The sequence below is a fragment of the Dermochelys coriacea genome, chromosome 20 (genome assembly GCF_009764565.3).
Source record: "Dermochelys coriacea isolate rDerCor1 chromosome 20, rDerCor1.pri.v4, whole genome shotgun sequence".
NCBI classification, from domain to species: domain Eukaryota; kingdom Metazoa; phylum Chordata; order Testudines; family Dermochelyidae; genus Dermochelys; species Dermochelys coriacea.
Window position 1 is genome coordinate 1,263,698 of NC_050087.2, and position 14,220 is coordinate 1,277,917.

Here is a 14,220-nt window from a genome sequence, read left to right on the forward strand (position 1 = left end):
GGCCTGCCTCGGAGCTGAGCGCAGGGCACCATGTCCTGGGGCAGGAGATTTGGATTCGGTTAATCCGGCTGGTTTTGCATTAGGACAGGTTTGCATGACTGCACGTCACAGGAGATGGTCCAGGTGCCCCACTCCCCGCTTCTGCCTCAGGGCAGAACTTGGATGTGGGTCCTGACGCGTCAGGCCACTGCCCTGCCACTAGTCAGCCCCGTGCCCATGCAGCAGGACTGGTAGCATCTCGCAGTGCCCAAATTACTGACCCTCCGAGCCAGCTGCATGAGATCGTCTTCAGAAGTTTGAGAGCTGGGCACACCTGCCGGGACTCGGGGCTTCAGCCCCACTCCTATTAAGCACCTCCCACAGGGCTGAAACCCTGAGACCCCCCTCCACACAGGGCAGAAGCCCCTAGCCCCACCACCCTGCAGAAACCTGCAGGGCAGAAACCTGGAGCTCTCCCGCCCATCTGATGGGTGGAGAATGAGGGGGGCTCTGCGAGCTGCACTTTAACTGTAAGAGCCACGTGCAGCTTGCCAGCCACGGTTTGGCCGTCCCTGCCACAGTGCCTAGAACCAGCTGGGTCCATTGCACTGGGCATGCCACAGCCACAGGGTAAGTGACAGGCCCTGCACCCAGGAGTTTACAGTCTCAGGCCTGTCTGCATTAAGGACATTGGCACTGGGGCAGCTGCAGTGCCGTGAACTAGGGGTGTGCACAGCCCTTGGCCAAAGGGTAGTGGTACTGGTAACCCACGGGGCAGCATGCCTCACGTGCCCCCAGTCCACAGGAGATGCGGGTCTGTTACAGCCCTGCTTATAGACACGGGCTCCTTAGCTTACACACAGAGACTGACGCATGTTGCTGGAGATGTCCCATGTCAGCCATCACAGCGCGATTCACTCCCTGGCCAGCCAGCAGCAGATGGCAGCTTCCAGGCCTGAGACTGCTGGAGACCAAGGCGGCAGCTTTACAGCCTTTGCCTGGGAGCTTTGCCCAGGTGGGAGGGCATCGCGGTGCTGGTCAGAAGGAACCAAGGCAGGAGTACGGCTGGGAAAGGCTCGGTCACGCCGCTGAAGGGCAAGGAGAGAAGCATCCCAGCGCCAGGCCCGGGAGCAGCCTCCCTGGAGACGGAAGCGAGAATCTGACTCAGACCCCAGATTTCAGGGCGACTCGCAGTGTTAGATGTGTACACCAGAAACCCTTCAGCGTCTTCTCCCATGCCCACCCCAGCCCCGGCCTGCGCGGCTTGGAACCAGGTAGGAACGAAAGACACCAGCTTCGATTTACCAGCCTAGTCCCTTGTCTCTTGGAACACGAAACCTGCGCACCTGGGCTGACATGTCTGCGTGTGCCCGTGCCGAGCTAACGGGACAGCTCACTGGGGGACGGGCGGGAGCGGCACATTGAATCCTGGATTTAACATTTCTTAGCAAGGAGGTTCAAGGAAAGCCAAGAAGGGATCATTTCTACTGCCGGTAACTTCCCCCCAAAGCGCAGGAGTGAGATGGACTCCAAGGCCGAGTGAAACTGGCTCCATACTCCAGGCTGGGCAAAATGCAGAACGTGAAATGAGCGCACAGATGGGGACAAGAAATCTGGATTTCCCCCTTCCCTGGTTATGCTCTAGGCTCAGTGTCATTAGAAACAAAGGGAAACAACGTGGTTTGTTCTCAGCAGAGGTGTCCCTTTAACAGAGCAGTCCCAGGGGTCCCATGCAAACAGACATAGTCCAGTTTGCAGTGCAATTCAGTCACTCCTGGCACTGATGTGAATGGCTGGGCAGGGTGCAGGAGACCCAGGCCCCTCCCGGGCCATGGCCCCTCAGTTAGGTACCTGCAGTCAGTGCAGAGCCATGAGAACGCTCTAGCTGGAGTTTATTGTAAAGTCTGCGTCACCGCTTTAAAATGAGGATATTTCTACTCCCCATGGCAGGCCAGATTCCCGCACGGGGAAGAGAAAGAGCCAGGCTCCTGGTGAGCAAGAGCCTGATTCAGGGCCCCCGCAGCACCCCCAGCTCTCCCATACCCAGAAAGTGCCTCCAGCGAGCAGCTGGGGTGTGCCTCTTGGCCAGCCTCGGCCAATCACATGGGACAGGGAGAGTGAGCCGCAGAAGGAGTCAGTGGCTCATTGGACCCAGGCGAGGTCACGGTTTGTGTGTACAATTATAGCCTTTTCTCCTCTGCAGCGCGCTCACCCCATGATCTCAAAGACGTCACAAACCTCCCTGACCGCCCCAGAGAAGTGGGGAAACCGAGGCACTGAGCAGCACCATGATGTACAACACTGGGGCTGTTGCAGCAGGGGCGTGACCTGCACCGGGGGCAGGAGGGTGTCGCAACAATCCCCGCAGCCCCTGGCTGCCTCCCCTCCGTCCCTGTCCCGGCACCAGCGCACAGACACATCCAACAACAGCTGCCAGGCTAGAAGGGGTGAGAGTTCCCTGCTGGCAGCTCCTGCCCCAGCTCCCTCTGCCCACAGCTCCCTTGCCAGCCTTTGGCTCTGAGCCACTGGATCCTGGAAGGGGTAGGATGGCCCCTCCCTCGGGGCTAAGCACTGTGAAGCTCTGGGGATTCCTGCCGACTTCCAACACCTGCTTGGTCTGTGACCCGCAGCTGCCTCTTCCACTCATCAGGTGGCCCACAGGATGTGGGGGACACTGTGACGAAGTGGGACTGTTCTTAATGTTTTCTCTGAATACAATAGGGGTGCCTCAGTTTCCCCTAGGCATTTCCTAAGTCTCTAGGTGGTGGGATAAGGCAGGGGGTGTAATAGTTGCAGAGCAAAGGGCCAGGTACATAAACGGCGACACCCTGTTTCCTGGCAGCTGATGGCCTGGGCCCTTCCCCCTGCAAGGTGAGAGCTAAAGGGTTGGAGAACAAAGGAATCCGGTGACCTCCTGGCCCGGGAAAGGGACAAAGCCCAGAGGAGGGGGGGCGGGAGAGAGTTTCAGTTTGGGGCTGGCTGGGGACATGGAGTGAAGTGCAGACAGGGTTGCACTGCCCTCCAAAATGGACCCGGCTGAGGGGTCCTGTTCTCTGCACCTACAAGCTCTGCTTTAGACCATGTTCCTGTCGTCCAATAAACCTTCTGTTTTACTGGCTGGCTGAGAGTCACGTCGGACTGTGGAGTTGGGGGGCAGGACCTTCTGGCTTCCCCAGGACCCCACCTGGGCGGACTGGCTGTGGGAAGCGCACGGAGGGGCAGGGGAGGCTGGATGCTCCGAGGTCAGACCCAGGAAGGGGGGAGCCGGGTGAGCTGTGTGTCCTGCAGACAGGCTGCTCCCAGAGAGGAGGCTCCCCCAGGACCCTGCCTGGCTTCGCAGGGAGCCGCTCCAGAGTGTCGCCCGGGGACGCCGTGACAGGCACCAGCCATGGATGTGCTCCGGCCTTGAGCAGGGAGGCCTGGCAAATCCCCAGGGGCCGGTAACAGGTTGATCTATCAGCAGCAGGCCTGAGGAAGAGGAGGCTGCACAGAGAGAAGGGGAAACCGCAGCCCAACAGCCGAGATTCCCATAGCAGCTCAAAGGAGATCGGCCCCCCCAGTGCATCTGACCCCCACCAATCGCCATGTAAACTCGAGTGAGTCACTTCATTTCTGTCTAGACTGGGGGTGATCATCCCAGGCTCAGTGCAGTGAAGTGACTTGCCCCTTATTAAGTCAGCAGAACCCAGGTGCCCTGCCTGTCCCTGAGGCCCCCCGCCTCCATCCTACGGCAATAGCCAGAATCCCAAAGTACGGCCACATCTGGGGTGCGAGCGGAGGGGAGCCCGGGTCTGTCCCATTATACAAGACGTTTTCACAGGGACAGAGGTTTTACAAACAGGAATTTGGTCTGTCTACAGGCCATGCACGGCTCATACAGTGACGTTACATATCTTGCACATTCACACGATGACTTCTCATGCACACTTACTGGGATTTTCACCCCCATCACACTCACCCTCAGGCAGAGTTGTGACTCAGGACACATGCGCTCCTCCTCACGTTGGCCACCCACAACTGGCCTTGGAGAAAGGGGGACTACAGAGGCTCAGCACCCCCCAGGGATCAGGCTTGGTACAGAAAAGATGCTGGGATTGTGTCACCCACCAGTGAAATGCAGCCACCTCTGGGCCAGAACACAGCAGCCATTTACCAGGACAGGAAATGAAGAAGAATCATGCAGCTGATTGTGAAGCAAACTGAACTGCCCAAGAGGGAATCTGAGCAAGATACAGTGACTCCTCTTACCAGTCCAAGAGTGCCACAGGACTTCACCGGCGCTGAGCACCCAGGACCTCGACTGGACGCCTCCCTGGAGCGCGGAAGCTGCAGAACGCTGGTGTCCAACAAGGCTCCACACAGAGGAAGCACCCTGGGCAGGAGTGGATGTTGCCCTGCCCACCCCAGATGTGCTGAGGGCAGGACAGTTCTGGGGGAATTTTCTCTGCTCTACACCTCACCGCATCTGGAAGGGGACAAGGAGTGCGGAGATCAAACCGCTGGAGGCTGCGCCAGGATGGGAGATGAACCAAAAGAAACCCTGCCGCCCCCTTCCCCGAGCGGAGCCAGGACCAGACACAAGAAGAACAGCAAAAATAGCCCAGGAGTCGTGGCCGGGGATGTTGAGGGTTATTTATAGCTGGCTTGCTGCAGCGTGGACACACGCCCAAGCTGGGGACAATGCAGGCGGGAGCTGGCTGCTCCATGAAATACCCCTCCACCCCCCAGGGGCTCGATCCCAACACAGGGAAAGCCTCTCCCAATGCTGTGCCCCTCACCAGGACAGACCGTCCCAGAGGGCGGGGGGAGCACACCTGGAAAGGAGGGACCTGGGCCTTCCTTCACCCCAGGAGGGCAGGGGGTTGGGGAGCGACCCAGTGGCCAACGCTGTGGGTGGGTGCTCCAGAGGGAGCCTCAGGCTCGGCTGGGGCTGGACCTGGTTCAGGTCTCCACAGAGCGGGTCTGAGAAGAGGGATCCAGGGACCCCTCCCAGAGGGTTTTCGTTCTGCCACAACGGCAAAACTGGGCCACACTCCCCCTGCCCTGCAGCCCCCTCCTTGCTGCCCAGAAGTGCACAGGGGAAGGGGCGGTTTGCCATTACAGAACCTTATCCACCCCTCCCCACTCTCTACCCTGGTGCTTTTAGCTGCCCTGTTTCCTTAGAAGTCCAGTGCTGAGATCAGGCTGGGCACTGGGAGCCAGGACTCCTGGGTTCTATTCCTGACCCTGTCACTGATGCCCTGTGTGACCTTGGCCATGTCACACTCCCGCACCGTGCCTCAGTTTCCCTGTCTATATAACTGGTGCGATACCCCCGCCCCCCAGCACAAGTCACTCCTACACTCTGCTGGGAAGGAGAGCAGCCCAGAGGGACCCAGGCTGGCAGGGCCCACTGGGAGGTGTACGGCAGGGGCAGGGCCCCTGGGGTTGGACGATGCAGCTGCCCTCATCTTTCATAGAGAGATGCAGCCTGCAGAGACTACCCTTCCCAGCGTGCAGTGCACTGAGTGACCAATGCCGGGTGTGTTGCGTGTGAGCAGGTCAGGACAGACCCCTGTATCTGGGACCTGCCAGGCATGGCCCTGGGGCTCCTCAGAGAGCCCGACTGCACTCCCAGGCCCTGCTCCGCTCCGGGTTACGTGGGTGGAACTCCACAGAGCTCAGTGAGATCCTGCTGGAACCCAGCGCCCCTGGCCACCCGGGGGTGGGGGTCCTGGAGCGAGAGGGGACAGTGCCTGGCTTGAGCTCCCTGATCCCTCCAGCCCCCTCCCCCAACCCAGGAAACGGGAGCGGAAAGCTGGTTCTGGAGGGGAAGTGAGGTGCTGTCTGGAGGGGAAGGCCCAGCCAAGCCCTCGCCTGCCCCCCTGCACAGAACAATGCCAGCCCCAGGGGCCCCGACCGAAGAATGGAGGGTGGGGGAGGGTCTGAATGATCCTGCCAGATGGGCGACACAGGCCCACCCCAGAGCCCCTCACTCCCCACGAGCGCTCAAAGTGGGAACCGCTTCCAGCCCCAGCCGCCTTCCAGGCACGGGGCCGGTTGGACTGCGGACACCAGGGCGGGTGAGCAACAGCAGGGCCGAGGAGTCTCCGGGAGCCCTTCCGGCTGCTCAAAGGGATCAGCAGAGCCCAGGCTGCCCCCAGCTTAGCGGGAGCAGGCAGGGAGGGGCCGTGGGGCGAGAGGTAGAGACCTGGGCACGCCGGGTCAGGGCTTCTCTAGGGCTATGCAATTGCAGAGTGGCAACCCCCTAGTGCAGTCACTGTGGGAAGGGGGTCCAGGGGTTAGAGCAGGGGCTGGGAGCCAGGACTCCTGGGTTCCATTTCCGGCTCCGTCGCTGACTCGGCACACGACCTTGAGCTCATATAGTTGCCCTGTTGAGCCTCAGCTTCTCCGTATGTGTAACGGGCTCAGCACCTGACCTGCGCCCTAGGGAGCCCTGCAGCCGTTTCCAAAACGCCCCTTTCCCTGGCCTCGCTCACTAGGGTGCTGCAGGCCCCCAGGCTTCCTAGATCCCAAGGCCAGAAGGGAGCCCTGTGATCGACCAGCCCCCCCGGCCCCATGCAGGGCACAGGCCAGACCTGCCCCAGCACAAGCCCTAGAGCAGATCCTGAAGGAAAACATCCAACATGGATTTAAAAGTTGCTTGTGAAGGAGAATCCACCCTGGTGAATCGTCCCAATGGTTAATTGCCCTCAATGTCAGACATTTACACCTTATTTCCAGTGTGTCTCGTTTCGACTTCCAGCCACTGGTTCGGGTTCGACCTTCCTCTGCTAGACTGAGGAGCCCCTGGTTAAATATTTGCTCCCCAGTCACCCCTGTGAAGCACGATACATTGATCTAGCGCTGCCAGCCATGTTCCTAATCCCTCCATTGTTCCCGAAGCTCTTCTCTGAACCCTCACTGATGTCTCCACACCCGTCTAGAACAGTGACCCCAGCACTGGGCGCACTATTCCAGCAATATTCCTACAGGGGGCGCTGCCCGGTCCCACCCCAGAGGCGACCCCAGCCTGGCTGCCTTTGCTCCTGTAGGGTGAGAGCTGTGGGGGCTGTGGGGAGTTGCACCCATTTCCCGAAGGAGAACGCGCCCCTCCCGGGGAAGGATGAGCGGCTGGCAACGCCACAGGGTGGCTTCCAGCCCCACGGCTCCTCCACAGTCATCCAGCCAGGGGCTGGGCACAGCCAGCTCAGCTTCTGACAGATCTAGGAGCCCAGGCGAGGTGAGGTCTTTCCGCACTGATGCCTGGGGCTTGGTGGAGGGGGATGGGGATGAAACCTGACAACACGAGCTCCAGCGTCCACTCCGCTCCCAGAGACAGAACCTGGCTCCCAGCCCCCGCGCTGAACCCGCCAGCCCCCACCTCAGTTCTCACTTTGACACACTTCAGTGGCCGTCACCCCCTCATGAATGCAGGTGCAGCAAGTGAGACGAGCCCGGCTCTGGGGACACCAGGGGCTGGACCCACATTTGACAAGCGAGCATTTCATGAGGGCTCCCAGGGGCCCCGCCAGTTGCTGGGAAGGACACGGCCTGTGGCAGGCCTGGTTGTGATGGTGGCTCAGAGTGCTGGGCCCTGGGCAACGCTGTCCCGGGGCCAGTCACAGGCTGCTGTGTGGACACACCTTGGTCCCCCTCTTTGGGAGCCTCCTGGCACGGGGCCCTGGGCTGGGAGATTAGGCTTTGCTCCAGCTGACACGTTGCAGTCCCATCCTCGTGTTAGCGGGCCTGGCTGCAGGCCTGTTGCTGCTACGACCCAGGGCTGCTGTCCCACGGATCCACCCATCTCGGTACCCTGGGAGTGCCTGATGTGGGCTGAGCAAAGGGGCCAGGGTTCACCTGCAGGAGACAGAGCAGAGATTTGCCTCTGTGGAGCCAGCAGCTCCAAACTCCTTCACCACAGGGCTGGGGCTCGGGGTCGCAGCAAGGTGGGATGAGGGGGACTGGATTTCTGCTCCCACATCCTGGGGGAGGACCCAGAGGCTCATGCTCCACAGCGCACACCACTGCCTGCACTCTGCTCCGGGTGCAATAGTCCCAGTCGCCTAGCTGCTGGGGCTTGTCTGAGGAGCTGGCAGGGAACAGCCTGGGGGCAAGCCCTGCTAATGGTCCAGCCCCAGGATGCCAGAGCACTATAGAGCCCCATTGACTTTGACGGGCTGGCTTGGCTCCTGGTGCGAGGCCTACAGCAGGAGCAACAGCTGAGCCCCCAAAACACCCTATTCCATCCCCACAAAGTGGGCGGTGAGGCCTCGACGGGCAGGACGAAGGGAAGGGGCGGCAAGTGCCAACCTGCAGCCGCAGCGGGGCAGGGAGCCAGCTCCCTCCAGCGAATTCCAGCGGGGCTGGGAGCAGGCACCAGTTGGGCTGGTGCTGCCACATTTGCCACACAGCCGCGCTCTGAGAGCTAAGGCGGCAGGGAGGGGGGCAGACAGGGTACACAGAAACCATCACCGCAACACACAACACTGACACCCTGCAGCCCAGAGACACCTTCAGAGCCGCAGAGCACTTGGCCTCAGTGACACACGGAAAACCAAACCACCCAACACGGGGCACAACCGCAACACAACCTGTGCTAAGCCAATCGCCCTGGCTACGCTGCTCAGGGCTGTGAAAACCAATGGTTAGGTCGACAGCCCCAGGGTGATGGCTCTCTCAGAGGCAGATTCATTGCAATCGACACAACTCCCGGCGCTTTACCCCTGCGCTGCAGGAGCAATCTCAGCACCGTACCGTGCCCATGGCCTGAGGCTCAAACCCAACCCGCCCAACAGCTACACGGCTCTGAGAACTGACAGGCGACGCGGCCCATGAACTAAACCGGCCAAAAACTCGCTCTTTGCTGAGCCGGCTTCCGGCCCTTCTCCCCAGAGCCCCGTTACTGACCGAACGCCCCGTCGGGCTGGCACTGCAGCCTCTGCTGCTAGCCACACCCTCCCCATCCCACAGCTAGTTAACTGGGCTAGTCCGAGGAGCCCCCCACAATCAGAGAGAGCCCCCCGCTCCTGCCAGCCCTCCCCAGCCCTGGATTCAGAGTAGCCAAGGAAATGAGCTTGGCACCAGACTGAAACGATCGAGGGGGCAGCTGTGATCCAGTGAACGTTCCGCCATCGAATTCCTTCATCACTGACTTTCCCTGCCCACCCCCCATAGCTGGTGGGAGTTGTTCTCCCACAGTGACCTGGGCTTGTTCCAACCAGGTTTAACTGGGTCCCTGCTCTGTGCTGAAGCCTTTGCTAAGGACACAGGTCCGGTGTTAACGCACAGGGCCAGCTTTGCCCTCTCATGCAGGCAGCCTGCCCCATCTCACCCCATGCAGGAAGCTCACGTTGGCGTGTAGCTGGGCCCCGTGCAAGCCTGATTCAGCAACACGATGACAACACTGACTGGCCCCAGCCATGTGGCAAGGCCAAACCAGTCAGGTCCCCGGGCGAGGAGATTTTAAACACCGGCGACCAAACAAGAACAGGCTCCCGGGTGGAAATGTAAAACAAGTAATGGCCAGAGCTTGCTCTGGAGCCGAGATCCTGAGCTGACCTCTCAGTGACAAGTCAGAGGATGACACCAGGAAACAGGTCAGTTACTTTAACTCTCTGTCACTTGGGCCATGACATGTCCATTAGGCAAAGGCAGAAGGTGGGGTTTGCCGAGGTTCCTACACACACAGCTCCTTAGACCCTGGCAGGGTGCAGTGGCCACTAAGAATAGCTCACTTGGTTTTAAAAAACGATACAATGGCCTGGCAAGTTTCCGGGACACGCAGCAGGGCCGTCTCTGGGCTGCAGAGAGAGAAGCGAAGCACAGCTGGATCTGACAGGCAGAGGCACATGGGTGGGTGCACATGGGGCTGGAAGCACGAGTGACCCACAACACCCACTAAAGGCAGCAGGAGCTCCAGTGGCTCTGTGCTCCTCGGAGCTTGGGGCATCTCAGGACGAAAGTTCAAGCACCAAAGTGAGTGGCCCGGTCTTGAAAACATTGGCCAAAATCTCCGAGTGCCGGAGAAAAGGTTTGATGGAGCTCACGAAAGACAGGCAGGGTCAGAGAGAAGGTTAACGCCCTGCCCCAGCTTGAGTCTGGGCAGGGGACACCACCTAGCGATGGCCGAGTTCAGAGCTGGTGTGAGCAGCCACAGGGCTCAATCCAAGCTGGGACAGCAGTTTAATAATAACCCTCTGCTCAGCACTCTCCCTTCATAGGCAGACTCAGAACCCCGTCAGGCAGGTCAGTATCATCCCAGTTTTATAGATAGGGAAACTGAGGCAGAGAGCAAGGCCGGGACCTACCAAGCTCACCCAGTGACAGAGCCAGGAATAGAACCCAGGAGTCCTGACTCCGGCTCCCAGGCCATACCCTCCACCCTACCTGTCCTCCTATCTATCGCAGCGGGGTCTCTGGCAGTGGAGAGGGTTGCTCTAGGGCTGTTTTACATAACCCTGCAGCGCAGGGGTGGCCTTTGTGCATGGCACTAACAGGGTGGCCTGACTGGCCCAGGCGACTGACTGCCAGCAGTGCTCCAGACAGCGTTCAGACCACATGCTCCAGAGTCCGGGCCGGGGTAAGGCTGAGCCCCCCCACCACAGGCCAACCTGGCATCCTCACCCCCCAAACCCAGCCTCCAGAGGGCCCCAATCCCGAACCAGGGGCCCGGTAGGCAGCTTGGGACGGAGGAGCAGGAGGAGCTGGGAAGGGGGCTCCGAGCTAGGACCCCCGAGGAATTCCTCCTCTCTGCAGGACTAGGAGCCGCAGCTCCGGGGGACAGGCGCCAGGGCCCCCGGAGTCTCCAGGGCCACTTCTGCGAGCAATGGCCGCGCTGCGCAAAGGGGGCCCCGGTCCCCGAGGGTCTGTCCGAGGCCGGGGGAGGGGGGGCAGAGCTTCCGCCCCAGCCCGGAACACGCAGACGCAGCTTAAAGTTGTATTTTAACCCCCCACCCCAGGCCCCCAGCGCACGCGGCCGGACAACTTCGCTGGATACTTCGCTGCACGGAGCGGCTCCGGATTTGCACCGGGAGCGGGGTGCGGGGGGATCCGGTCCGCAGCCGCCCCCCCCCGCACAGCTGCCCCGGGTACGCGAGCCCGGAGCTCGCTGCAGGACTCACCCAGCGGCACGGCCGGGGGGCGCACGGCCGGGCCCGGGGCCGCGCTCCGAAGACGGGCTCAGCCCGGACTCCTGCCTGCGGAGGCCACTCCGGGTGGAAGGCGAAGTGATGTCACGGCTGGGGGGGAGCCCCCCCCCGCAGCCTGACCCTCCGCAGCCAATCGGCGCCGGGTCCAGCCGCGCTCCCCGCCAGATGTTTCCCATTTGGGAGCCCGCGGCAGCCCAGATTGCGCTGGTTCGAAACCCGGGGCAGGAGGCTGGGGGGGCCCTGCCCCCAAGGGGGACGGACGGACGGCCATGGGGGGTCCAAGGCAGCGGCTGCGCCCTGGGGCCAGGGGCCTTTGCTAAGCGCACCAGGGCCTCATCCGCTGATCCCCGGGGGCAGCGGAGCCCAGACCGCTGGCCCCGTCTAGCCTGCCTGGGAGGGGGGTCACACAGCACACGGTGTAGCCAGCGCCCAGCCGAGGGGACCCTTTGGGGGCAGGTTGCTTCCACTCTGCCCCAGAGGCGGCTATTCGGAAAGCTGCAACACTGGCCTCTCGCCTGTGCCAAGGTGGGCCACATCCCCTCTGCTACACCACCCAGGGGGCCCGAGGGCACCCCGCATTCAGCCGCTAGCTCCCGGGCACCTCCCGCAGCCAGGCAGGGCCCCGTCCCCCCACTGCCCCATCCATCCCTTCCGCCACCCGGCTTCATTCCAGCCAGTGGCACCAGCACGCTGACCCCCCGGGCTCCTCTCCCCGTCCCATGTTAACCCCCCTCCTACCCACACCCCTGTCACGGACTTTTCTGTCGGTTCCGTGCCCGCTGGAGGTGTCTTAATGGCTCCCAGCTCTGGCTCCAGCATGCGCAGACCAAACCAGGCTGCTTCATGCCACTCTGATCTCTGACATCTGTGTCAGATTTACCCCTCTGAGGCCCATGAGCAGAGCCAGTTACCTCCCTGCCCCCTCACAATGCCAGCACTGTTCACTGACAAGCCCAGCAAAAGAAACCAGCTCTAGTGCTGCCAAGTAGCTGCAGGGCCCCCGGACAAAGACTCCATCTCAGGGGCCTGCTGGCAGCGCCAGGAGACGTCCCACCTTTGCCAGGTGCAGCAAGACGACGTGGCCAGGATGCTGGCAGGTACAACACACATCCCCTCCTGTAACTAGCTGGTAAGTTTCCCTTCTCTGCCACCTCTTGTCTCAAAGAGCCCAACGTGCCAGGGTGTTGGCAGATTTCATACCGCTGGCCTTTCCCCCTCCAGCCTCTGGCGCAGAGGAGCTGGCAACCAGGCAGGTGACCAGGTAGCAGGCCGCCAGGTGGGGCAAACGCACATCAAGGTTTCTGTGGGTCATCTGCAAGATGCACCCATCACACCCACGCTACATGGCCCAGACGAAAGCCCGTTTTGAGGGTTCAGTAGGCCAGAGGGGAGATGGTCCCAGGTGCAGAGGCACTGTGGTTAGGGGCTGGTGCATGGCCTGCTAAAGGAACTAGGGGCACCTGTGTTTCGCAAGCTAAGGAGAGTCAGCTCAGGAGTGGGACAGCTCTGAGCAATGCTTGGTGCTGTAGGTCGCTGTGGAGGTCGCTCAGCATGGGCCCCTCAGAACCAGCGCTGACCCCATTGCTCCAGCCTGGGAGAAGGTACGGTGAGCCTGCCATCATTCATGAGACAGAACTACAGTCACAACCAAACTGGGCTGTTCAAGTGCTAGGTCCAGAATCCGGCCAAAGTCTCACTTGGGCAGCTGCATTCTGCCTCGCCCTTCCCCCACGAAGTGCTACTTCCCTTCCCCCCCTATGCTTCTCTAACGTTGCCATGTGCTGTTGAACAGCTGCCATGTTCCATCCCAGAGGTAGCTGCATTTTAGTGCTTGGCAGACAGGTGAGACCCTGGATCTGTGCAGTCAGGTCTTTACACGCATGGAGCTCTGCTGAAATCAAGGTGGTGGTGAGGGCTGTGGAGACGGTCCGGAAACAGCCTTCTCTAGCTCACACAGTGCTGGGAGGCAGAACTAGCCATGACTTGTGAAGCTCATGTGACAGGTTGGCTGGAGCCTCCACCAGGAGCGAGAAGGCCAAGGTGCCTTACAGCAAGCCAGCAGCTCAGGCTGCTCTTCTCTGGGGGGGGGGTGGGGGGGCTCCACCCCATCCCCAGCTCTCCAGACTGCTAATAATGGGCCAGGAGAAAAGCCTCTGGGCAACCATGCACCAAGGGCATGGCCAGTTCACTCCATTCACCCTGCAAGTACCTCCCCATGGATGCTCCTGATCCCGCTCCTTCCTCCGGCAGCTCCGGCACCCTCCCTTCCACAGCCTGCTCCCCAACCATGCCCAGCTCCTCCTGGAATCCATGCTCCCTCCAGCACCCTCCGTCTGTGCAAGGAGCAGGTTTTCTGGGGTCCATCCCCTGCTCCAGGAGGAGTGGCCTCTAGCGGCTTTGCAGAGGGGGAGAGTCAGGACCCCTGGGTTCCGCCAAAATCCTTCCCAAAGCAGACGGGCTTCAGCGCAGCAGCCTGTAAATAGGGCAGACGGGCACCAAGAAAAGGCGACATGTCTGGCCAGCAGCCCCCTGCTCCCTCCACACCCATCCTACCCACAGGCGCCTGCCCTCCCAGTGCACGCTGCTTCTGGGGGGTCCCTGGAAACGCTGCAGCAGGTTGGTGGAGCCGACGAGCGATGTGGAACGTTGTTACAGCTATGGGCCGCCCCGCCGGCCCTTTGCCAGCATATGGGGTAGGAATGCTCCCTGGGGGCCCGAATAGGCACTGCACAGCATCCCCACCCCAGGGAGACCGACAGCTCCTTGGGGCAGGGACCACGTTGTGTTCTGGGTGTAGAATGCCTAGCCCAACGGGGCCCAGGCTCTGACAGGGGCTGCTGGGACCTACTGTCACACACACACCTAATAAATACCCCAAGCCCTGTCCATGGGCAAGGCCAGGAGCAGTAATGTCAGCTGTGAGCAAATGAATTCTCCTGAGCACAGTGGAAGTCAGAGTGATTACGACAGACGGGTGCTACTGATTCTGCTCAGTACCACTCCTCAGGGCGAGGTACCACCGGTCAGCGAGCACAGCAGAGGGAAGGGGAGAAGAGGGAAAGGAAAACATTCAAGGGGATGCACATGTGTTGCTGCATTTAAATGCCTGAGC

The 14,220-nt window shown here is 61.1% G+C and overlaps 1 protein-coding gene across 3 annotated transcripts in view; it reads right to left on the minus strand.

The window, feature by feature from the left end:
* Positions 1–11,191, minus strand: part of NCKAP5L (NCK associated protein 5 like) — a 28,365-nt gene extending 17,174 nt beyond the window's left edge. Inside the window, exons 1-3 of one of the 3 annotated variants that reach the window (XM_043506436.1) lie at positions 11,082–11,157; positions 7,605–7,818; positions 4,228–4,444 (exon numbers count right to left, since the gene is read on the minus strand). The gene's annotated coding sequence lies outside the window, so the exon portion shown is untranslated. Of the gene's footprint in view, positions 1–4,227; positions 4,445–6,691; positions 6,817–7,604; positions 7,819–11,081 lie in introns of those variants that run through there. The other 2 variants (XM_043506435.1, XM_043506437.1) reach the window with 2 other exon arrangements.
* Positions 11,192–14,220: the final 3,029 nt, after the last annotated feature.